At 54.9% G+C, this 22,829-nt stretch overlaps 1 protein-coding gene across 2 annotated transcripts in view; it reads left to right on the top strand.

Moving 5' to 3' along the window:
- KAZN (kazrin, periplakin interacting protein) overlaps nucleotides 1–22,829 on the top strand; it is a 108,339-nt gene that overhangs the window by 5,818 nt on the left and 79,692 nt on the right. The window lies entirely within an intron of this gene.

Below are 22,829 nucleotides of genomic sequence, written 5' to 3'. Positions count from 1 at the left end.
TAATTGTACAGAAGCTTCAGAAAGCTCTCCCTGGGGGCTGGGGAGAAGTAAAAACAACAGCTGCTGTTTCCTGGATGCCTTATTCCCTCAGCTCACAGCCCAGCCCTGCCAGGGTGCCCCCAACTTTGAAGTTCACTGTGCCTGGGCAGGAGAGAATACAGATTTTAGTTTGGTCAGGTCCTGTTAATGCTGAAGAATCATTCAGTGAGGGCCGCCCAGGAGCCGAGCGCTTGGTTACACACGTTCCCGTTGAGCCCCCATTCCTGTAGGACAGCTGCTATCCTCCCCATCGGACAGGTGAGACTGCTGAGGCCGAAAGCGGTTGTGCAGGTTGCCGTAAGTGGCTGCTCCAGGCCTGCATGCTGCCTTCCCCAGGACTGTTCTTCCTGCGGTTCCCTAGTCAGCTGACGATTCCCTGGGCTCCCAGGGCAAGAGCAGAGGCTGAGACGTGGAGAGTCATGGGATTTTCTCCCTGGCATCTCAGGCACACTGGCCCCAACCAGCCAGAGTGGCTGGCAGTGAGGGACTCTGGGCCTAGAGCTGCCCCTGGTCTCTGTCTCCAGGAGACCGTGCCCCTGCCCCAGCCAGTCAAAAGAGGCAGGCTGGCGCCCAACAGGAGGTGCCCCCCCTGACCATTTGGGAACCTAGAATGCAGAGCCCTGAGAAGGAAACCTCAGCAAGAATGGTCAACCTGCTCCCTCTACTGGGTGGGGAAACTGAGGCCTGAGGCAGGGAAGGGACCACACTTGAAGATGTCACCTGGGGTGGTTTCAAGGGTCAAATGTGAAAACTTCTAAAAGCACAGGAGTGACTTCACTCTTTACCCTCTTCCCTCGCCCCCTCTGACCCACTCAAGGGGGTTCTCAGACTTGGGACTGCAGGGGTCTGGGATGCGTGCTAATATGCAGATTCTCGGGCTCCCCTACCCAGGAATCTGTATTTTTATCAAGCACCCTGGGTGATTTTGATAAAGGGATACTGCGGAGCAGACTTGGAGAACCTCTGCCCTTTGCTATTCTGGGACTGGGCTAATTTTAGAGTGAGAAGCTGGAGGTCACTCATGCTGGTCCCCCGCGCCCTGGTAGAAGCATTAGCTGCCTCCTTTCCATGCCCACGGCGTCCCGAAGTGACAGTGAGGTAGATGGATGTCATAGTTAAATCCTGCTTTTTTCTTTTCTGTGCCAACCCCCACCTGGGCACACATGTCCCCGGAGTCTAGCAGAAGCACGTGCATTTCTCAGGCTCTTGAGCTCACAACACCGTCCTGTGCTCCGAGAGCAGCCAGGGCGAGGCTTGGGTATCGGTTGCTCGGATGCCCTGCTCCGTGTCCCCGGCGGTCACCAGCAGTCCTGTGCCTTCAACCAGAATGCCTGTCTGATTCAGCCCCACGGAGGAGCCAGGCACTGGGCTGGGTGCTAAGGAGACAGAGGAGACCAAACTCCTGTCCTGTCATTCACCCAGATTGTTAAGGCTTGGTCCCCAAAGCCACTGGTGGGGCCTGTTCTCCCAGGCTCCCTGGCCCTCCCCCCTTGGGCCCCTTTTATTGTTGGCCCTAATGCTTTTCACATGACAGACTCATTCCGCTGAGCACTTACCTGTGCTTCCTCTTGGCATCTCACCTGTGCCAGGTGTGTCAGCGCCATGTGGGGGGATTTCTGTTTCCTTCATATGCTTCGGGGCGGGGAGCCAAGGGGCCTGGGGAGCGGGCGAAGACTCTGTCTGTGGCCACCCCCTGCACGGGCAGCCAACAGGGAGCTGCGCCCTGGCATCAAGGGGCTCAAATGCAGATTCCGGGCCCCAACTCAGCCATTAATTCGGTAGATCCAGAGTGGAGGTACCTTCTGGACCCTGCACTTCTTTTTTGTGTGTTTTTTTATGGTAGTAAAATATACATAACGTAAAATTTACCATTTTAACCATTTTTAGATGTCCAATTCAGTGGCATTAAGTACATTCACAGTGTTGGACAACTGTTACCACTGTCCATTTCTGGAACTTTTTCATCACCTTGAACACAAACTGTGCCCACATTTAGTCCGTCTCCATCCTCCTCCCCAGCCCCTGGCAACCACCGTCCTACTGTCTGTCTCTCTGCATTAGCCTGAGCCGGTGCCACTCCCAAGTGCAATGGCACAGTGGTTGCAGGACCCTGCACTTTTAACATACGGCCCGTCCCCACCCCCACCTGGATGGTCCCGGAACCACACCTGGAGACACCCTGTCCTGGATGCTTAAATCCAGTGTTTCTTACACTTCCTTTAAAACAGGCCACCTCACAGGTGTGCTGGGAAGGTTTGGGGTAGAAATAAACTTAGGTGTCTTTTTCCAGTGATTAAAACCAGCACATTGTTATGTCTCTGGTGCTATCATGCATCCTTTTTTGTGGAGGAGGGGGCGGGGTCGTGCTGTGTTACCCAGGCAGGAGCACAGTGGCTATTCACAGGCAGGATTATAGCTCACTGCAGCCTCCAGCTCCTGGGCTCAGGCGATCTTCCTGCCTTAGCCTCCCAAATTGCTGGGACTACAGGTGTTTACCACCACGCCCGGCTATGATGATGAATCATTTTTTCTGTTTGTTTGTGTTTGATATAGCTTTCTTTAAAAGGGAGTGATTTGGGCTTTTATAAGTTTGTTTTTCATATTATATTTGTGACTGCTAAGCTTAAGGACCACGCCTTGCCCCAGGGATCTGCCCGGGAAGGTTTGGGGAGTAAATAAATTTAGGTATCTTTTTCCAGTGATTAAAACCAGCACATTGTTTTGTCTCTGGTGGTATCATGCATCATTTGTGTGGACGAGGGGGCAGGGTCTTGCTGTGTTGCCCAGGCTGAAGTGCACCTGGGCAACCCTGCTTAGAAGTTGCAGGGAGACCACCTTTCCTTCACTGTGAGAGACATTTTCTGTCCAGCAGTGGGATGGGCTGCCCCGGGAGGCAGTGCATCCTCCAGCACTGGAGGCGTCAGGCAGGGACTGGGTGTGCCTGGTCAGGGTATCAGAGAAGTTTCCTGCAGTGTGGGGTTGTGATGGGGGCTGACGCCGGCATCCCAGCTAAGTGCTCAGCTTCATGTCCTCCCCATCCCGGCCTCAGACAGCACCTCCATCTCTCCTCTCAGATGAGGGCTGGGAGGTCGGGCCAGTCAGGTCTGTGGCTCTGCAGCCACCTGTGTACTGTGAGTGTTCCCTGCTGTCTGTCGGCTTCAGACATCTAACCCAGGCTGAGGCCAGTGCTCACCTGGGGCAGGCCTTCCTCCAGCCCCGCCGGCCTCTGTGGCATTCCCTCAAACCTCCCCCAGCCAGGGTGGGCTTGCGGGGCTTGCACTTCCACAGCGCCAGCCCTCAGCCTCTTGTGCTCCTTCCAGGCCCTTCTGGCTGCACTAGCACCGCTCAAGAGGCAAGTTTGCATCCCTGATGTCCCCTCTGCAGGGATAGAGGCCCCACTCGGGTTCCGGGGCAGACTGGAGTGCCTCCCTTGCTGAGCCGGGCTCCTTCCCCGCCAGGGTACAGGGAGGCAGAGATGCCTGCCCTGGCCGTGTCTTTCCTCTCTCGGGCACCCTGGGAATGACCAGAGGAGTCTCTTTTTATGGACGGGGAGCAGAGGCAGACAACAGTGCGATCTTTCCAGCCCACTGCTGTCTGGGAGAGCTTTCTGCAGAGAGGGAAATGTTCTGTATCTGCACTGTCTAGGATGGTAGGATGGTAGCCCCTGGACTTAAATGTAGCTAATACCACTGAAGAACTGAGTTTTACACTTTATGTAATTGTCAAAGGCCACATGTGCCTAGTATTGGAGCGGGCCCTGAGTCAGGGCATGATGCTGACGACTGTTTCAGTGGCCCGTCACGGCTCGGGAAGCCTGGGATGTTTGTTTCTCCACTGTCTTCCCCTAGGGCCACGTGCCTCTCTGTGTGGCCCCTGCACTGCCTGTGTCAGAATCACTTGGAGCTTCTCGTCGTTGTTTTTCAGTGTCATTTCCTGGACCCCATACCAGGCCCGGACACTCAAAAACGTCTGGGAGTGGGCCCAACGATCTGCGTTTTAAATGTTATCTCCACCCCGACCCCCGGTGATGCTGCCCACCCTGTGTGGCAGGACCAAGGCCTCCAGCGCCTGCCGCCTTCACTTCCGTGGGTCCTCCTGCCTCCAGTGGCCCACTTTGCCCTTTGTGCGTTTGCCCCCACCCCCATAAGCGCACGAGCTGGGCCGGCCGTTCTTGAGATGTGCTGCAGGACCCGCCGCATCGGCAGCACCTCAGGGCTTGTTGGAAATGCAGCTTCTCTGTCGCCCCAGACCTGCAAAATCAGAAACTAGGATGGGCCCAGCAGTCCCCCGAGGTGACGCTGATGCAGCTGTAGTTTGAAACCCATCACTGAGCAATTACTTAACAATTTTCCCCTGTTCCTCCCTCTCCTCCTCCCCTTCCCTTAATCCCTCCCCTTCCGCCTCTCCCTTCCCCCTCCCCCTTCCTCCTCCCCCTGTACCCTGGCCTGTTCCCTCCCCAGCTGCCAAGAGCAGGTTGACCCTTCCATGCCTAGAGGCTGCTGGGGGTGTCACTAGATGGTCTGTCTGCCTCTCACAAGGGCCTTTGGAGATCGTGGCCTTACCCAAGGGACAGCCATGGTGGTGATGCTGGGGAGGCAGGCGGAACAGGGGCCAGTAGTGCCCTGCCCATCCTCTCCCCCAGCATCCCAAGTGGTGGCCGCCTGCTCCCCCAGTGCCAGAACCTCAGAAGAGCAGAGGGCCAGATGGGCCCATTTCCCTGGAGCCTCCAAGCCCGCTCTTGGGGACAGAGCCTCTGCTGCTTCCCTGTGTGTCCATCAGGCCTGGAGGACGTCAGCCCAGCCCACAGCTGTGCTCAGCAGTCAGTGCGTTTCTATTTAATGCCCTCCCCGTGCCCTCCCCGAGCAGCTGGGGAGGTGGCGGCAGAACATCAGCCCTGGCTTTGCTGCTGACCTGCTGCGGGACCTTGTGCAGGTCACCCCCCCCCCCCCCGCACCTGTGAAATGAGATCACAGTGCCAGCCCAGCTCGGCTCACAGAATTGTGGTTGCTTTACAAGCTCGGCTGTGGCAGCGCTTTGTATACTCTGAGGCACCTTAGAAATGCAGTTGGTACCATCGGTGATCTTGTTCCTGTTAGGAGGCTGGTGAGGGCAGACCTGCACCTGGGGTGACCAACTCGTCCTGTTTTGCCTGGGACTTCCCTGGTTTTAGCACTGAAAGTCCCACATCATGGGCTACCCCTCAGTCCTCGGCAAACTGGGACAGTGGGTGACCAGTGCCCTGCTCTGCTATGCCAACCACACTCAGGTGCTTTTGCTGTATAGAAAGTGATCCCTCCGCCCTCCCAGCAGCTAGGGCGTCACCTGCCTGTCCCTCCCTGCTTCCAGCTTCACTGATCCCATTGATCCTTCCCGCCCTGCAAGCACTGATGGACGGTGTGCTGACCGGCACAGCTCAGATTCCAGCTGACCACCTTTTCATTCTGTTACCGTGCCCATGTGTGCACTTCATCAGTCATTCCAGAAATACTTACCAGGCCCCAACGGGGTGTCCGGCACTGATGGCCGAGCGGGATGCACCCTGCTCTCGTGGCACATTCTGCAAGAGGAGCTTTTCTGTCTAGAACCCTAAACTTCAGCTGGAAAGATACCCTCCCTCACCTTCTCCCCAGATCCGACAAGGCTCCTCATTCATCTACTTGGCGGGCACGAGTGCCTGCTCTGTACTCGGTTTGGTGCCAGGAGCTGTGAATGCGGGACAGTCCCCTTCTGCTTCCCGTGGAGGAGCTCACCGTCACTGTCCCCCCCGATGCCTTTCTAGCTCGTACCTCTCTTATCTCCCTGCCCCGTACTAAGTCCACATTCCTCCTGTCCTGGGCCTCTAACCCTTCCACGTAACCTTCCGGGCTCATTCCAGCCTCTCTGCAGAGTCCTTGCATTGCCGTCTGCATGTATCATCGGGGCGCAGTGCACGGGAGAGCAGTCCTGCGGAATGCGGGGGTGGAGGGACAGTCCTTCAGCACATGTGCATTTGTGCCCCTTACCAGGTGCTGTGGGATCATAGGAAAGCCTGTACACCCTGTTGGTTAACTACTGTGCAGATTTTCTTGGAGCACCTACTGTGGGTCTGGTCCTGTTAGTAGGAGCAAGAAGCTCAGTTTTCTCTTCTATTAATTCTTTCTCCTCTTTCCCTTCCTCCTTGGTCCTTAAGGACTAGCTAAACAGTTGCCACTCTTCAGTTCCTTCCCTAGTCTCCTGTTCGTAAAAAACCCATATCTTCTCCACCTCTCTCCCTCCCATCCTTCTTGGAGCACACATGTCCCGCAGGCTGTGGGAGGCCCCCTGGATCCGTCAGCTTCCTGAGGATGGGGCCTGGGTTGGGTTGACTGAACACCCCCCACCCCCGTGTCCCTGCTCCCTCGTGGGCCTGTGTAAGTGCTGTGATGTCCCCATCACCAGCCTCCTGGCACATCCCTGATAGAGCTGAGCTCCCTGAGGTCTGTGGCAGCAGCTGGTGCTTTGGGGACTCCAGACGGCATCTGGCTCCTCTCAGCCCTCCCAGCGGGAGTCCGGTTTTCCAGCCTGCGTCTGAAGCTTGGCCGTCTTTCTGGAAAACACTGATTGATCCCCTTTAGAGGAGACGTGAATCCATACCCAGCAGACAGGCAGATGCCACCTTCTCACAGCAGAGCAGGGAGTGGGCAGCCCAGGAAGGTAGGACTTTAACAGACACAGTTGGCTTGCCTCTGTGCTTGGTGTTGTTTAGGGTTGTGGTCCCCAACCCGGTCCCAAAACCCGGGGCCACAGACTGGAACTGGTCTGTGACCTGTTAGGAACCAGGCCCCACGGCAGGCAGTGAGCAACAGGTGAGCAAGCAAAGCTTCATCTGTATTTACAGCCGCTCCCCATCACTTGCATCACCGCATAAGCTCCGCCTCCTGTCAGATCAGCAGCAGCATTAGATTTTCACAGGAGTGTGAACCCTACTGTAAACTGCACATGCAAGAGATCTAGGTTGTGGCTCCTTATGAGAATCTAATGCCTGATGATCTGAAGTGGAGCTTAGGTGATGATGCTAGCGCTGGGGAGCAGCTACAAATACAGATTATCATTAGCACAGAGGTTTGACTGCACAATGAATGTGATACATTTGAGTCATCCTGAAACTGTCCTCCCTTCCCCTGTCCATGGAAAAATTGTCTTCCATGAAACCGGTCCCTGGTGCCAAAAAGGTTGGGGACCACTGGTTTAGGGTATATCAGCCCCATGTAGGAGAGTGAGCGCCCCTCGCTGAGCTAAGACAAGTACACAGACCCAGGGTACTGAGTGTGGGTATATTGGAGACCCTGTACCAAGTGCTTAGGGCCATAGGGCCAGACTGTCTGGGTGCAAATCCTTTCAACGGTGGAGACCCACTGAGCCTGTGTTCTCATCTGTAAATTGGAGATTCTAGCCCTATTTAGTAGGGATTTGTGGAGATTAAATGAGAAGACGATACATGCTTGGTGCCTGGCACACACTAGGTGCTTGATAAACACCATTTGCATCACTTCTATACCAAAATTGGGTGCTGAATGCTACAGGAATCCCAGAGAGATGCCCAAGCCGGACAAGTCCAGAGTCAATGATCAGTAGGAGATAAAGCACACGGGGCAGGCTGAGGACTTGTTGGGGAGAAGCCTTTGGAGTTAGCATCTGCCAGGGCTTTGCTCTCCCGTGGAGAGTGGACATCTGGCAGCAGTTTGTCAGAATCTTGAGCACCATGAGAAGCCCACACGGGAGACTCTGGAGCAAGCTGCTTAATCTCCTTCAAGCCTCAGTTTCCTAATCTTGTAAAATGGGAGTGATGGTACCTGTCTTGCAGGGCCTGTACACAGTAGGCACTAAGTGGAGCTGCCCCTTTATTGTAAACCATCTTAAATACTGTAGGGAATACAACAGATTGCAGATAATGAAATGCTTATGGAGCCTACGGCTGGCACTGTATGGGAGGGCCGTTCCGTGCGGTGGGGTGTGTGCACGTGAGGGCGTGTCCCCTGGGCACTCTTCTGCCTGTTGGGACATCAAGAGCCTTGACAGTGACTGCGCTTTTAGCTTTGTTCTCTGTGGCTCAGGGTCCGGTCCCGGCACTGTGCTGAGCGGTGGTAACAGGAGGTCCGTGCGGGGAGCACAGGCTGCGTGACCCCACAGTCAGCGGGAGCCTGAGCTGACCTCGGGGAAGTCCGAGGGCTTGACACCCTCCGCAGCCTCAGGAGTGTTCTCCACCCAGCCAGCCCTCAATCGGAGCATTAAACTGAAGCTCTTAAATGCTAGATTCTGTTAGGACGTTTGATTTCTAGCAAAAAAAAAAAAAAAAATTGAAAATAAAAACATGCTTGGGAGACAGAATCTGATTGGTTCCTGCCTAACCAATGGTTTGGCAGATGGTGGATCAGGTGATCCTCCTGGCCCAATCAGCTGCCTCCATAAGGGTGGGCAGGGTACTTGGTATACAGAGCTGCTTCCTTGCCTGGGCTGTGGGGACATAGCTGGGGGATTATTCAGGGCAAGGAGGGCAGGTTGACTTAGAACGTCCAGTGCAGGTGTTCCTCCTGAGCTTGAATGCCTTCAGGGATTAGAAACTCACTTCGTCTCCAGGCAGCCCCTACAATTTTTGAATCGTTTTAAGCGTTCAGTCACCGTTATATTGAGCCGAAAATCGGCCTCACGGTGGCATCCACCCTGTGGCCGGTGCCCTACCATTTGAGGATCTTACACACTCATCTATTTCCCCGGCATGATAACCCGTCTGTCGTAAGAAAGCAGCCACTGTGGCACGTGGACCAGCTTCATTTCTCCAGGCATCTTTCCTCCCAGCCAGGGCAGAGGAGATGGTGCAGGGTGAGTGGGAGCACAGGACATCTGGCCCTGAGCTGCCCGGCTTGGCCACCTTCGATCTCTTGTCCCCCACTCGGAGCCCTTTGTGAGGGGGGAGGAAGGGCTGCTGGAGCTACAGGCTTCTCAGGAAGAGTGTTCCCCATAGGAGCTGTGTTTTCCTGGCCGTCTCAGAGGTCCTTGTTTAGCAGGACCCGGCAGGAGCCTGAAGACATCAGACAGCCTCTCTGGGAGCAGGCAAGGAGGGGCAGGTAGAAATGACCGTGGGATGCTATCAGGGCAGGTGGGGCGTGTGGAATGTGATGCCGTTCCCCTTTTCTGCAGGCCGCCCTGCCCTCCTACCCCCATGCTGACAGCTCTTAAGTTCACATACTGTTTTGGGGGTCTATGAGTAGTGTCCATGGGCAAATAAACAGTACCTGCCTCTTGATAAGAGAGTCCTGTGGACGTTGCATGTAGCCAAGAGATTACAAAAAAGAGGAGGATGCTCAGTCTCTATTAGGACCCAGGGAAAAAAAGAGGAGGGTGAAGGTGGAGAGAAAACAAGACATTAAATGTGGACCATTGAAAAAGGAAATTGCATTTCTCTGCCTGGGAATGTTTAACTTGAATCAGCAGCCTGCCTTCCAGGCCAGCCTGGGTTGGGGAGTCTGTTTTTTTCCCCAGCTTGCCCAGAGTTAGCTTTTTGTAGGTCTGCATATGGAGAAAAGGACAATTTAGAGGGAGATTTATAGCTTTCTCCAGAGATCAGGAGCAGGGAGGATTTCCTGGGCGCCGGAGTTATTCTGCGTTAATTGCCGTGACAGCTGAAAGGATCTTAGCTGAAAACTCTTTGGTCCTGCTGAAATTCATGCTGTCCGTTCACCGGAGAAGGACCAGAGGGCTGCTATCCTGTCTCCTTGTTCCCTGGCCTCCTGGGTCTGGGCTTCATTGTCATGGGCATCAGGAGTAGAGAGTAACCAGAGCTTGCATCAGTTTTTCTGTGGATTCCTGGGATGTCTGCAGCTCTGGGCCGTCCCCCGCTGGAGGCGGGGTGACCTCGCTGGCCTGGTTGGTGATCAGCCTGCAATTCCAGAGAGACATGGCAACAAGCCCACACACGGCTTTTTCTTGTCCCAAGTCGAGTTACAATGCAAACACCTGCTCCTGATTAGGACACTGACTTCTTCAATTGGCTTATTTTCTGCTGCTGTGCCCAAGCATGGAAGCAGTTTTTAAGGATCACAAGTTGTGGTGTTTATGTGTCTTGCTTTGTCTTGTATCCCCACCCCGCCAGTCCTGTACGCCCAGGGTACACATGACCCAGGGTACACATGACCCAGGGTACAACCTCTGTCCTCCTTCCCCCTCAAGCACTCATGAGTGATCCATAGTATTGCAGATGTGTCAGGAAAGAGGTCCCCAGCCTAGGGCCCAGACGTTGCAGGGATGTCTATTGTTTGAGGTTTGTGGAGTGGGGAGGGAAAGAGGAAAGATCCAGAAGTTCAGCTCAAGTGAGAAGGGCAGGGGAAGCCCAGCTTACGAGAATAGAACACATAAGACGAAAGAAAAGCTTTCGACCTGTTCCCAGCTGTTGGCATCCAGTCCTTCTGTGCTCGCCGCCATGTGTTCCTGTATTCAGGCTGGAATCTGACTCTGCAGCAGCCAGACCTGGAACCTGCTCTTCCCTAGTTGGTGTCATTCTCTCCTGGGAGATGCAGGGATAGGGGCAGCTTCAAGGAAAATCATGTTTGGTCATGAAAGCACCTCTGGCCCGGAGAGTGCAGTCCTAGGGGGGCTTTGGCCTCATCTAATCTTCCTTAAATCCGGGCTTGTTCCCTGAGCTGGCTGTAGTTCAACGGGCACTTCTTGGGCTTCAAGCTTGGGTCAGGGCTGGTGCTCCGGCTCATGATACCCAGCTCCTGCAGGGAGGAAGGACCTGGAAGAATGATGTGTTCTTCGCAAGAGATTTCCTTGTCTGGGTTGGCAGGGTCATTATGTAATCCTCCAAGAAAGGCAGGCTGGGAGCTGGTCACCACTGGTGAAAATTCTACATTCCCTTTTTGCCTTCCTACTTGTTTTTAAGACCATAGTGCTGGGAGGTTGTCTTGTGTTCTGAAAAGCTCTGTGTGTGTGTGTGCGTGTGTGTGTGTGTGTGTGTGTGTGTGTGTGTGTGTGTGTGTGGTGGGGGTGGAGAGCCATGGTTTTTTTTTTTTTTTCAATTTACATTTTTGGAATAGTTTTCTCCTCTGCTCTCCCTAGAGGCAGCATGCAGAGTGGAAACAGCATTTGACTTGTTGAGTTGTTGGAGGAGCTGGCCAGACAAGGGAACCATTTGGTGGGACGTCAGCGACTGCTCAGAGCAGGAATTAAAGCCACATCTCTACCTTTTTCAGTCCATAAACTGGAGGAAGCCAGGGGGACAGCAGCACAACGGTGCCCAAGCCTCCAGATGAGGCTCCCATGGGCCGCGTCCCAGCAGTCAGCCCCCAGCTGCTCTAAGCCCACTCTGGAGACGTCTCAGCAAAGAATGTTCCACCTGGGGGGTTGGGTCGGGAGATTCCAGAAGTCCCTGGAGAGCCAGGGACACTGCTGCCAGGCAGGGGCTGGTCTCACAACCAGAAGGCAGTGGCTCTCAAGGGAGAAGCAGGAAGGAAAATGACCAAAATGTGTACAGCACTTGCCATGTGCCTGGCACTGTTTTTTTATGTATAGCCCATCGTTTAATCCTCACAAGCCTATGAGACAGGCACTGTTACCCCATTTTACAGATGAGGGAACCGAGGCACAGAGTGGTGAGGTCACTTGCTCAAGGTCCCTTGGTTAGCAAGTGGCTGTGACCAGACTCAGACCACCTTGCCCAGAGCTGTGTTTCCAACCACGCAGACTACGCCGCCTCCCAGGCAAGGTGCTCAGTGAGTGTCAAAACTAGAAGTCCGTGCGTGGCTCGTGCCTGGGGGACATTTTCCTGTGGGGGAAGAAGTTCTGTCCTCAGATGTAATGGTGACTTGGGGACTTGAGTTTTTCTCCTCATCCCACATGCTCCCCCCACAAAAAAAAACTCACATTTTTCTTTGTCTTGATTATACATTTGGCTCATAGACCACATTGCTGTGACTCCCCGAGTGAAATGCGGGTGTGTTGCTAACCAGCTTGGTTCCTTTCTAGTCTTGAAGGTTGTGGCCTGGTGAGAAGGGACACAGTTGTGGGGGGCCCTGTTGGTCTCCTACTTGGTTGCAGAAGCCATGACCACGGAGCCTCCTGGAGAGGGGTTGGACCACTCTGGAATTGTGGGCCCCCAGCCCTGTGAATAGACAGGGGTCCTAGGAGGACAGGAATGGGCAGAAGAGCCCGGAGAGGTGACTCCAGCCTCGCCTGCAGGGTGTCTGTGCAGTGGGGAGGGATGGGCCGGGGGCAGAGGCCGGTGGGGGGCTGAGCTCAGGCCTCCCTGCACCCCAGGCTCCCTGTGTGACCTGGCTGGGCCTTGGGCCTTGGGGTTGGCTGCCCTTAATGAGGACAGTAAAACCCACCTTTGCAATCCTCTCAGGGAGCTGGGACTTAAACATAATAGAAATGAGCACTTTGAAGAAAAAGTTAAAAGCACTATATTCAGCTTAGCAATATCAACCCGTAGTGCACCGTCTTGTTCTAGGTGGGGCAGGAGGCCTCTCGCCTGCCTTGCCAGCTGGTCTACACCCTGGGCCTTCTTCCAGGTTATGTTTGTTAGGATGTGAGATTGGGGTGGCCCTGGGGTGACCCTATGGCCCAGTGCAGAACAGCATCCTAGGAAGAAGCTGCCCAGGTGAGCTTGGCCCGAGACTCCCTAGCAGCCTGGCCTTGCGAGCGTGTCACAAGAAGTTCATAAAAGCTTCTTACAAGAAACCTTGCAGGCCTCTTACTCTTTGTGCCTTGGTTTCCCCATCTGTTAAGCAGGAATAATACCACCCCCAAGGTTGCTGGGACTTTGCACGGGACGTGTGCCTGGCACAGAGAGCTCCTCCAGGCCTTGCAGCTGCAGGTTGTGGGAGTCCAGTCATGCTGGAACCCGAGTGGGGTTTCCTGTGAGCCAGGCCCGCATGGCCCGGGCCTGCTGTTTCTCAGCCCAAGGTAATTTTTCAATTAACTCGATTGGCTGGAAACCCGGGCATCCCAGAGTGTGGGAAAACAGCCCAGTCCGGAAGGGCCCTCCCCTCTGCCCCTGCCTGCTCGGGGCTTGGCTTCCAGAGGGAGGATCCGATTTCACCTCAGGACACCAGGATGTGATCCCTGTGCCCCTCTGAAAAATCCCAGATGGCGCCTTCTGGAAGCCCCAGCGGCCTCCACGCTGGCGGCCAGCCTGCCCTCCCTCACCGCCCCTGCCCGGCCCGGGCTCCGGCGGGGAGCACCTCTAACAGTGCTCGTTAGTGACTTTATTGCTAAACAATTTAGATAGGCGGCCCTGCCAGTTTTCATAAGTGAAACATTTAAAGTATGCAAAGCATATTTTATTTCTTCCTGGAGCAGCTGCTCAGCTGGGCCAGAGAGTCATCGGAGTCAGTTCTGTGGATTTGTGAGCTGCCCTGCAGCGCTTGCAAGCTCCCCACCAAGGGACGGCGTCCGCTCCGGCCTGGCATGCCCTCCTTTCTACCCCATGTGTGGGGTCAGATATGCTCTGCACTGGCATCAGCAGCTGCTGCCTGCGCCTGTGGGGGACCTACAGGTGCCAGCCCTTCCTGTGTCCTGGCACAGCAGCCCTGAGAGATGGATGCTGTTGTTGTCTCCATTCTCTAAAAAGGACAGGGCAGGGACCTGCCAGCTACTACAGTACAGAACTAGGATTTGAACCAGGCCATCCAGTTCCAAAACCACTGCACATAACAGTCACTGTCCCCATTTTACAGTTGGGGCAGTGAAGGGACGTAGAGGTCATGCGATTGCAGGAAACACTCCCTAACTGTCTTCGTTCACCTTCAGAAGCTGCATTTGAGACTGTGAGCTTGCGGGTCTGCCATTGGCTTAGACGACAGTCGGACTTGGTTTAAATTCTTCTGAGAGCCCGGATCTGTTTGCCACAGGGGTCTGCCGATGCAGGAATTTCAGGCTCACCACCCTTCGTCTAGGAGAGCCTCAGCCTAGCTCTGGTCACCCACTTCTCTTCTTGGCGTCCTTGTTCACATTTATGGGGCCCTTGGCGCGCTGTACACATTTCAGTGCATTTAACCCCTGAGTTGGTGTCTGAGATGGGCTTGGAATGTTCAGGCCGGAGCATCATTTCCAATGCGGCTTCCAACTTGTAGTAGCCAGTGGCCTAGAGGTTGAAGTTGTGGATTCCAGACACCTTCCTCTGGGCCTCAGTTTGGCTGTCTGTAAAATGGGGATAGAAATGCCTGCTCTTTCCCTTTCCTGAGAAGAAGGTCGCTCTTCCACCCAGAGCTAGACATGGGAGAACCTGCTCTTTGACAAGCGGGACAGGCAGTTTCCACGTGGATTCTGTGGATTCTGGTAATGGGTGGAGAAGGAAACTGAGACGCAGGGTGTCGTGCTGCTGACTCAGACTCTGGGTGGGAAAGGCAGCGGGGCTGGGCTCCCCGCAGGTGCAAGGCCTTGGTCAAGGTGGTTCCCTCTGTTTGCAATGAGCTTTGTGCTCCCTGCCTTGATGGTGTCACCAGTCGGTTGGTGGCCATGTTGGGCCTTCTTTATTTTAATTCTTTGTGTTTTGGTAATTTTTTCCCCTTGCGGGTGGAAAAGAGGGAGCAGGCATGGTGGGGTGAAGAGGGAGACAAGCAATGCCACCTGCTGCTTGCTGTCCCTCCCCTGGATGTGGCCCTTCAGGAGCCTGGTCTGGGGAGGGGAGAAGACCGTTGCAACAGCCACGACTGGGGGACTTGGCCATTTTGTTCGTCAGAAGCTCAAAGACCCCAAGTTCAAAGAAAGGCCCAGTTTCAACTCTATGTCTACTTGTCAGACCCCTTGTCCTGGCATTTAGCTTGGGAAATAGGCACAGCATGGCATTTTGGGCCAGGAGCCTGGTCCAGTGAGAACATGAGTTTTGGGATCTGTCAGGCCTGAGGTAGGATCCGGCTGTGCCACCTGGACTAGCTCTATGACCTTGAATAAGCCAGCCCACCTGTCCTGGCCTCCATCTCCTCATCTGCAAAACAGAGAGGACGCTAGCACTTCGCCCGTGAGTCGAATTGGAAAGAACTTGGTGGGCCAAGGCTCAATGCCAGGCATGTAGTGTATACCCAGACGGGAGCCGGAATCCTCAGGTGAACCCCCAGGGGCTGTGGGGTTGGTGTGAGGACTCTTCCAGATGGGGGAAGAGGAGAAAGGCTGGTTTGGCCAGGAAAAGTCTTAAAATGGCCATGAGGCAGAAGTTGAAAGGTTTGCACCATCCAGGGTTTCAAGCCAGGGGGACTGGTCCCTGCGGTCAAAGAAGAGCTAGAATCGAAGTCCAGATGGCAGTTGGTGCTCACTGCTCTTGTGGGAAGAAGTAAATTCTGTTGTCCATTTCTGCTCATCCAGTTTCCGAAGGGAGAGTAACAGCTCATAGCCTGCAAGTTTGGGGAGTGCTGGGCACCCAGAAGCAGAAGCAGTTTATTGCAATTCTTTTGCAGTTACAAAGGACAGAAAACACAACTCAAGCTGGCTTAAACACAAAAAGGAATATATTGGCTCATGTAACTGAAAAGTCCAGGGGTAGATTCTGACTTGAGGTGTGGTGTGATCCAGGACTCAGGTATGCAGGTATTATCTGAACTCTGTCCTCGTCTTACTGGCTGCTCTCCTCATAGTGACGAGATAGCTGCCAGCAGCTTCAGCCTCCGTCCTCACAGCCTGAGCCCATCAGTAAGGAGAGCACCTGGATCCTGGCCCAGAGGTGACCTCTGATTGGAGTGGCTTAGGTCCTGCGCCCTCTCCTGAACCAGTCACAGTGGCCAGGGCAGTTCAGTTCTCTGACTGGCCAGACTGGGTCACGGAAATTTCCATCCCTAAACCACAGGTGTTGACAGTGGGCTCCCCAAAGGGAAATGGAAGCGTTACATTGAAAAGAAATGAGCGTAGATGTCAGCTGGACAGAAACATCTGCTGCCCAATCTGGGTGTGGGGGTGGATAATGAGGAAATTTGGAAAGAAAAGGCTGAATGCATAGCATCTGCAGAGGAAGCAGAGCCTTTGAGGCTCAGCTTGACAAGTGTGCTGGGATTCGTCCTTATACAGAGAGGGTGGCCCGGGACAGCCGCCATCAGCCCACCAGATTTGCGACGAGCTGGCCACAGCCCCCTGCTTCTAATCCCCAGTGAGAAATGTGCTCATTGACGGCTGGACGAGGCCGCTGGCCAGGCCCTGAGGACAGGCCAGCCCTTCCCCATCGCTCCTGCTCAAGAAAGCAGATAGGGGCAGGCTCCTTGTAGCCACGAAGGAGGCAGCCTGGCACAGGCGTTGGGACTGAGCAGTCGTTGTCACAGCCCATCAGGGACTCGGCTGCCCAGGCAGCAGGCAAATGCCTGCTTCTCCCGCCCCCAGCCAGATGGTGTATCTGGAGGTTCACTTGCCTCCTGGTGCTGGAAGTACCTGCCGAGTGATTTTTGCAGCCTCAGCCATGAAGGTGGTGCCCGAGCCTCCAGCAGACCCCAGAGAACCACATTCTACGGCACCAATCCTCAGGTTAAGAGCTACCTGAACTGCATGCTGGATGTTTGCAATTCCTCAGCTTCCCTGGGGCATCTCTACTTTTGACCCTGTGGCAGTCACCCTTCCGGGGCAGGGACCTTGTCTTGGCACTGGTGCCTGGCACACGGTTGTATTGATAGCTCAGTCTGTGCTTGGTGAGGGGTGAGTGAAGCTGATACAGCAGCCCCCTGTCCCAGGAGAGCATTGGATTTCTGGGGCGTGAGCTGGATGGGCACAGCTCCCCCAGGGAACGGTGGCCCCTAGGCAGGAAGGTGGTGGAAGAGGATTAGCTTGGCACTCAGGGCCCCGAGGGTCTGGTTTTAGCTATGTTTATAGGCCAGCGGCTGCACCGGAAGAGCCTCTGCAGGGACGGCAGAGTAAACAACACCTGAGGAAAAAACAATTACTGTGAAATTTGAGAAAAGGACAAAGGCTGTATTACCTGGGTCCCTGCAACCCCCACCCCTACCCGTAGTAAGAATTACCTGGGAGAGGCCTTGGGAGCAGCGCAGTGGGGAGTGGGTGGGTGTTATCTGAGAGCCTCCTCCTATTTGGGGAGTTTCCCCCGTGCCGTGAGTGTTGGGATCCTATGACAGAGGCCCAGAGAACATGGAAATCTCCAGCAAGCCATAGTCCCAGCTCTTGCCTGCCTGTCTCCAGGGGCAGGGGGACTGCGGGAGGGACAGGAGGGTCAGCTTGGTGAATGGGGACAGTGGTAGTTTAAGAAGGTGGAACTGTTTCCAGCCCCCGACTTTGGGACTGGGCAGGAGTGGGGAGCCTGGGCTGGGCCTCAGAGGTCGGCCCTGCGGAGGGAAGTGCTGCCAGGGCCAGACTCGCCCTGCCCCGGAGTCCCAGGGCGGCCAACAGAAGCCCCTGCGGCTGGCTTTCTCCAGGCTGCGCCTCCCAGACGTCCCTCTCCACAGCCAAACCCTTAAGTTCAGGACGACCCTGCCGAGTCTCCCTGTGGCAGCTCTGGGCAGTTAGAGAGCTCGGAGGGTCCCTCGGAGTAGGGTCTGCAGCGGGCGGCTGGTCCTGCTGCTGCTGCCCCGGGCCGGCCAAACCCAGGAGTCCCCGCCCCACCCAGAAGCCGGGTCAGCTTAGCAAAGGGACTGAGGTTCTGTGGCCTCAGGCCTCCCAGGCTGGGGAAAGGATGAACATGGTGGTAACTCTCCAGGGAGGGTTTGAGGGCTCTGCCTCCCTGCCGGCCCTGAGAGGGAGGGTGCACGAGGCTTCGCCTGCCTTGGGCGGCACCTTGCAGGCTGGCAGCGGTACCTGCAGGGGAATGGGTGTAACTCAGTGGGTACAAGCAGCAGCTCTGTCCCTGGACCACCTGTATTTGACTCTCTGTGCCTCGGTTCCTTTTGTAAAATGGGGGCATCCCCTAGGGTTCTTAAGGGGATTGGGAATTAATGCACGTGAAGACTTAGAACAATCGAGTATGCTCGAGGGGCTCAGAAAGTGTTAGCTGTGAACACCGGGGTGAAGGTGGTGAACAAATTCAAAAGCAGAAGGAATATGTGGATGCAGCCGAGTCTGAGCTACCCCACAGACGTGCAGGGGAGGTGCCTGGTCCATTGGCGAAGGCCCCCAGCCCCTCTGCCCCGGCGGTGGGCTCTGCCAGCGACCCCCTCTCTGATTCCCCCTTTGCAGAACTCCCCTCCTCCACTGAGTGCTGGCCTCAGTGGACACATTAATACGTTCATCCTGTGACTGTTCAGCCTTAGGGGCCTGCGAGCCCCTGTCTCTTAAGGCGACTTTGCCCATAAGAGTCATTGTGTTTCATTCTTAAAGCTTTGACTCTCCAAGGGCAATCGTCCTCCTCATTTTTAAAACAAGCATCAGCCCAGTATACTAACACCACACTTAGACCAGATATGCCCCAGCCAGGGGAGCAGTAGCATCTTTGAGCGCTCACAACCTACCAGGCGCTGGACCAGTCTGTGGCCGGGCGGCTTCAGAACCCCGCAGGCCTGGGCGTGATCCCTCGCCCCACCAGCGTCTCAAGCCTCAGGCGGGGATCCCCCCAGCCCTGCACGGGTCAGTGTGAGGATTCAGTGAGATGACACCCGGAGCCCAGCACAGGGCATCGGTGGCCGGGAGTGGCAACAGCTGTGGTCTCTGCAAGACTGGACAGGGATAGTGGCAGGTCAGTGCAGGGCGTTTGTCATCTGGAAGTGACCTCCATTTGTCAGTGGCAGGTGTGGGACTGTTCTCCGTGCATTTGATTTTTCTTCCCCATGCTGTGTGTGTAGCTCCCGCAAACACCCTGGCGTTTCCTGGGCACGCAGGCCCCCCGACGTGCACAAAGCCACCAACATCAGTGGGGGTTAGACTGAGGTACACCTTCCACTGGGGCCTGCTGGAGGACGTGGGGCTAGGTAGGGCTCTGCACCTGGAGTTTTGTGTGGCGGGGGCAGGGAGGGAGGGCTATAAAAATGAGTTTTAAATGGAAAATCTGAAATATGTTACTGCCGTATTTGTATGTTTTTTCTCAAGGTATAATTTGCATACAATAAAATGTGCAGCTCTTATGTGTACAGTTTGCATTCAGCGAGTTTTGATAGGTGAGTGCTTGGCTGTATGTCAGGTGTCCACCCAGGATGGGCAGCCGGGGACAGTGCCTTCCAGCCTGGACTTGCCGACCTCGCCTCAGCCTGGCCTCCCCCCAGCACTCCCCAAACTCTCGCGTCCCTGGTTCTCTGGACTAGTGACTCAGCCTTCAACCCTTTGACGCGGCCTTCGCTGCTGTGTGATCGCCCCTGCTGGGTCAGAGCGGGGTGCAGGGTCAGGGTTCTGCAGTTCTGGAGGCCAAGGCCTTCCCTCGCCCTTTTCCGTAATAATGACCATGATGAGCTCCATTTGACCTCCATTTAGAATCTTCCAGAATGCTTCCACTTAGCTGATTGCTTTGTTTAATGTCTACCACAGGCCTGAGAGACTGGTCTTAGGTCCATTTGTACATTAGAGGTTAGAGGTGAGAGGTCACTTGTGCACAGGTCAAACAGCTGGGAAGTGGGAGAGCCAAGACTGAGGCCTGCCGGCCAACCCCCAGACCCACGTGCCCACCTGTGTCTCAGCGCTGCACCTGGCACCGCTGCTGCGTGCCTGCAGGGCCCTGCACCGAGCAGGGCAGAGTCTGCCCTCATGGAACGCACAGTCTTCTCCATGGCCACAGCCTTCTGCGGGGGCTGCGGGGGGACTGCTGGGGGGCTGGCACCACCGTGCACGGAGTGGCTGACTCGCTGTCACCCAGCTCTACTACGGGAAACAAGAGTGAGCTCGCACCCTGCCGAGGGGCGCCCTCCCTCCACCGTCAGCCCCTCTCCTCCAGGAAGGCAGTGTGGGAGTCAAGACCGTGGGTGCTGGCACTAGACCACCCAGGTTCAAACCCCAGCTCTGCTCTCCACTCTGTGACCTTGGCCAAGCCATTAACTTCCTCTGTGCCTCAACCTCCCCACTGGTAAAATGTGGATGGTAATAATAGGACCTACTTCATGGGGTTATGTGAGGATTGAACTAGTTAGGGCACGTAAAATACGACAGAGTCCAGAACATACCGTATGTGCTCAAGAAGTCTTAGCAAAGGCATAACAGTTATTATAACACACAAGAATTATATTATTGTTATTTTAGACCTTTGGCTTGGGGAGGCAGGGTCTGCAAACCTACAACTCACGAAGAGGCCTAGGGTGTTGCTTCCTTTTTGAAAGGTGGCTGTTGCAGCTCCAGCCATTAAGTCCACTTTCCAGGCAAGAAGGTGGGGAAGGGAGAAAGCATTTTATTAAAAGGCAGTCCTCCTAGGGAGTTTTTTTACCCCTCACTGGCCAGAACTGGGTCACACAGGCAACCGTAGCTGCAAGGGAAGCTGGGGAATGACATTTTCAAAAAGCGAGACTTATTTCTCTGGCAAACTAAGGGGGCATGGGCTGCAGAAGGGCAGGGTCTGCCCCAGCTCCCTTTGCCGCCCAGTCTGGACCCTTCTCTGTGTGTGTCCCCCCCACCCCCATGTTTCTAGGGAAGAGGCAGCTGGGGACCTCCGCTGCCTGGCCCGCCTGCCAGTAAAGCTGCCCCCAAGGGCAGCACCGTTGGTAACTGGCATCTCCCCTGGGGCAGGAGAGCCGCTGTCTCCCAGACAACGCGTACTTCCCACTTCCGGGGCCAAGTGAGCTGTGGTGAGTCTGTGGCTTTTGTCCCCCCTGCCCCCAAGGTCCAACTGTGGTTGCCCAGCGTCAACAGAAAGGTACACAGTTGATGTTTGCTTTTGTTGTCCTTGGGCCAGAGCCAGGACAGTTTTCTCCAGAAATGATGCCTCCTTTCTAAACTGCTCTCCTGCCTTTGGCAAAAGGCTTCTTCCTGTCAGGGGGTCGCGGGGCCTGAGCTGTACCAGGTGCTTAATAAATGCCATCTCATGCCCGCCAGCCCAGCACCTACCAGGACAACTTTGCGGTGCAGTGATGGCAGCTGTCTGTATCTGCACTGGCTGTTACCCCAGCCTCTAGCCACGCGGGCACACTGAAATGTGGCCAGCACAACTGAGTTGGCCATTTTATTCCATTTTAATTAATTCACCCTTGGCCACCCATGCCTAGTGGCTGCTGTTCTGAGCAGTGCAGCTGTAGACTGGAGCACAAGGCCTCTGTGTCCCCCATGGGGAGAAATGCATGAACGGTAGCAGTTGTCTAGATTCATAAGAGTGGGTCCCTCGAAGGGCACTGATATTATGAAGGCCCAGAGAGGGATAGTGACCTGCCCAAGGTCACACAGCAAGCTAGTAGTCCCTCTGAGGGAGAAACTCAAGGCTTCCCACTGCAGCTTCTCTGTCGTTTCTGAAGATTGCGGTCACTCCTCTCTGCGCAGGCACACTTGAGTGCTTTCCACGGCTCCTGTTTATTCTCATCACCCCCATTCTACAGGTGAGGCAACTGAGTCCCAGGGAGGGGGAGTGCTTAGGCTTTGTGTGATTGCAGTCCTAGGGTTGTACCTGTTTCTGGAAGAGTCTGGGGCGTGTGAGATCCGGGCCTCCACACCCAGCTGGGGCAGGTGCAGTTGCTAAGTTCCGATAAGACTCTCTCTTTCCATGGAGTTGTTTTTCCAGCCTGGTCTCCTAAGACTTGGCTCCTCTGGGTGCCACACCTGGTGTCCCACCCTCGTGGCTCCCATCAGCTTGTTCAGAGCCTGACGGAGGGGTGGGGCCTAGGTGTCAGGTACATCTGTCAGGAAGATGAGCGTAGGAAAAATCTGCCTTTGCCACTGTTAGCCAAGGAGAAGGGCACATGGCACCCAGCCCCACCGGGCTCCCTGCTCTCATCTAGGTGCGGGGTGCAGAGGAGACTGTGCCAGACTCTGCTCTGTGCCTCACCGCCCCTGTCCTGCGAGGTGCTCTCGCGATTGCCCCGTTTCATTGCGTCAGAATCGCCGTGGGATGGGGGTAGGAACGGGGGTCCTGGCAGGATGGGCAACTGGGAAGAACTGGTGGGAGTACCCGTGGGATGAGAGTAGGGTTGCTGGAATAAAACACAAGATGCCAATTAAATTGGAATTTCAGATAAACTATGAATAAATTTTTTTTTCAGAGACAGGGTCTCGCTCTGTCATCCAGGCTGGAGTGCAGTGATGAGATCATAGCTCACTGTAACCTCCAACTCCTGGACTCGAGCAATCCTCCCACGTAGCTGGGACTACAGGCACGTACCACCACACCCAGCTAATTTTAAAAAAGTTTTTTTTGGTAGAGATGGAGTCTCACTATGTTGCTCAGGCTGGTCTCAAATTCCTGCACTATGGTGATCCTCCCGCCTTGGCGATGAATAAATTTTTAATATAAGTATGTTCCATGCAATATTTGAGACATTTTTACTAAAAAATTATTTGTTATCTGTCTGAAATTCACATTGAATTGTGCATCTGGAGGGTTTTGTTTGGTTTTTTGTTTTCCTTTACTTTGTTTTGCTAAATCTGGCAGCATACGTGACAACTGAGACCCAGAGAAGTGACGCTAGGCTTGTGCAGGGTTATGACAAAGGCACTGACCAGGCCTGGATCTGAAGCCAAGTCTCTTGGAATCCACTGCCTTCTTTGCAGACAACAGGAAACAACCTTGGTGGCTTCCTCAGGGCAGTTTGAGGAGGCCCGGAAGTCACACCCCTAAAAGAAAATCAAACACACACACAAGCAACAAACCTGCCTTCTACCTGTGTGGTAATGGAAATATAAGTGGACATACGTTAGCAGTCACTCACACCTTATTGTGAAATAGACTGTTGGTGACAGCTCAGTGGGAACAGGGAACCTGGCAGGATGGGCGATTGGGGAGTATTGATGGAGGG

Source organism: Lemur catta, chromosome 3 (genome assembly GCF_020740605.2).
Source record: "Lemur catta isolate mLemCat1 chromosome 3, mLemCat1.pri, whole genome shotgun sequence".
NCBI lineage: Eukaryota > Metazoa > Chordata > Mammalia > Primates > Lemuridae > Lemur > Lemur catta.
The sequence above is the reverse complement of the archived record's forward strand: the minus strand, read 5'-3'. Positions and strand labels throughout refer to the sequence as shown.